Source organism: Pavona decussata, unplaced genomic scaffold (assembly GCF_977016875.1).
Source record: "Pavona decussata unplaced genomic scaffold, jaPavDecu1.1 SCAFFOLD_4002, whole genome shotgun sequence".
Lineage (NCBI taxonomy): Eukaryota > Metazoa > Cnidaria > Anthozoa > Scleractinia > Agariciidae > Pavona > Pavona decussata.
In genome coordinates, this window is record NW_028146589.1 from 7,501 (window position 1) to 10,000 (window position 2,500).

General features: G+C 43.6%; 1 non-coding gene across 1 annotated transcript in view; it reads left to right on the plus strand.

The window, feature by feature from the left end:
* The first annotated feature begins 2,193 nt into the window (after positions 1–2,193).
* The window catches only part of LOC146445704 (small subunit ribosomal RNA), a 1,800-nt gene continuing 1,493 nt past the window's right edge, over positions 2,194–2,500 (plus strand). Inside the window, exon 1 of the ribosomal RNA XR_014863296.1 lies at positions 2,194–2,500. This exon is cut by the window's right edge and continues 1,493 nt beyond it. This is a non-coding gene — a ribosomal RNA (small subunit ribosomal RNA).

Below are 2,500 nucleotides of genomic sequence, written 5' to 3' on the forward strand. Positions count from 1 at the left end.
ATGGGGTTAGGGTTAGGGTTAGGGTAAGTGTTAGGGTTAGGAAAAAGGTTTAAATGATATTTGGAGAGGTTTTTCGGGTGTTTAGAGGCTATTTATGCTATGTAACGAGTATTTGCTTATATACTTGCTTATATACTTAGGTCAACAATTTATAGCAAAAATGTGTTCCAGCCAAGTTCTTTTAGACGCTCTTTCGAATGGCAACATTCCCGATTGAAAATGGCGACCTACCAAAATCCGCACTTTGCTTCCCCGTCCATATAGAGGTGAGTATTTGACTTTGCTTCCGTCAGAGTCAAGGAAACACATTGAAAATGGAATCAGCATACAAGAAAACCTAGTTTGGGATAGGTTTTGTGCCTTCCGTGGTATTATAACCATAGAACTGCTCCTGAGGGGGGTAGGGTAGGCCCACCAAAAAGTGCACTTCTGGTTAGGTCGCTAATTTCTAAAATAAATGTGTCCCAACCAAGTTTTTTTGGACGCTCTTTCGAATGGCAACATTCCTGATTGAAAATGCCGACCTACCAAAATCCGCACTTTGCTTCCCCGTCCATATAGGGGTGAGTATTTGGCTTTGCTTTCGTCAGAGTCAAGGAAACACATTGAAAATGGAATCAGCATACAAGAAAACCTAGTTTGGGATAGGTTTTGTGCCTTCCGTGGTATTATAACCATAGAACTGCTCCTGAGGGGGGTAGGGTAGGCCCACCAAAAAGTGCACTTCTGGTTAGGTCGCTAATTTCTAAAATAAATGTGTCCCAACCAAGTTTTTTTGGACGCTCTTTCGAATGGCAACATTCCTGATTGAAAATGCCGACCTACCAAAATCCGCACTTTGCTTCCCCGTCCATATAGGGGTGAGTATTTGGCTTTGCCTTTGTCAGACTCAAGTAAAAGCATTTAAAATGGAGTCAGCATACAAGAAAACCTAGATTGGGATAGTTTTTCTGCCTACCGTGGGATCATAACCATAGAACTGCCCCTGAGGGAGGTAGGGTTAGGGTTAGCGTTAGGGTTAACGTTGGGGTTAGGATTGAAGACAGAAGATTGGTGATGTCAGGAGGACCTTCTTAAAACAAACAGAAATACACTTATTAGGGGACTAGGGCCAGTGGACTCAGAAATGTCTTTCGTAGCAGTCTCCTATAAGAGTATTTTTCTCTGATTTAGGTGACTCCTCCTCACACCACCATTTTTCTTAGTCGAAAGACCTCTTCACAGCACGACTTTCCTGATGGATTTCTATGTAACTGCTCGTGCTGAGAGGTGTGTCGAAAGTTGATCATGTTCCCGTAAAATCTGAGGTCTCCACTGTCTAGCGAGGTACTTACAGTGAATATAGTGAATTTTTCAAAAATTGGAGAATTCTGACTTTTGCGATGAATTTTAATGTAATTGGTCGTGCTGAGAGGCGTGTTAAAATTTGAACATGTTCCCGTAAAATCTGAGGTGAGAATTAGTGAGGTACTTACAGTGCGTATAGTGACAAATCTTTAAAAGCGTGAAATTATGGGATGTTGTGGCTTCAATGGGTTTTTAAGATGTCACCAGTCATTTGGCATGACTTACAAACGATTTGGCTGGTTGTGGGTTCGATTTTCAAAATTTCATTTTTTTCGCGTTTTTATTTTCTGTCTACCATATCATGCAGTCTCCTTATTAGCGTTTGGGGGTTATAGTGTGGGCAGGTTGGTCGCAAAGGTTCCGAGAGGAGCTGGCTAGTAAACCCTGTCCCTTATGTTCCACGGCGGCAAGGCGGAGAAATAGAGGGCAGAATTGACTAACGGGCAAGGAAAGTTGGGCTTGTAGCTTTCCTTTCGAAGGAGGGAAAAGATGATGCCCGAAAGCATTGTCACTGTAGTGGCAGGCAGAGTGTAGATGGAAGTTGTGTACGCTAGCCTTTGGCTAATGATAGAGACAAAAGAGCAGGAGGATATTTTCCTTCGCAGAAGCACTTTTCTTGCCTTCCTTCAGCTCGCTTGGCGAGTCTGACAGGTATGCCTGAACTGTGCACGGGTCCAGTTGTGAGAAAGACGTGGCAAACAAGACGGGGTTTCCCTTGACCGAGGGACCGTGTGGTCCGTTTGGCTCATGGGTTCCCCCCGTGGAGGCAAAATCTAAGAAAGCTTGCTCTCCCTCTGCGGAGGGGGGCCGCTTAGCAAGGAACTTCTGTTCCCTGCGGTGGATAGTTACCTGGTTGATCCTGCCAGTAGTCATATGCTTGTCTCAAAGATTAAGCCATGCATGTCTAAGTATAAGCACTTGTACTGTGAAACTGCGAATGGCTCATTAAATCAGTTATCGTTTATTTGATTGTACCATTACTACTTGGATAACCGTAGTAATTCTAGAGCTAATACATGCGAAAAGTCCCGACTTCTGGAAGGGATGTATTTATTAGATTAAAAACCAATGCGGGTTCTGCCCGGTCATTTGGTGATTCATAGTAACTGATCGAATCGCACGGCCTTGCGCTGGCGATGTTTCATTCAAATTT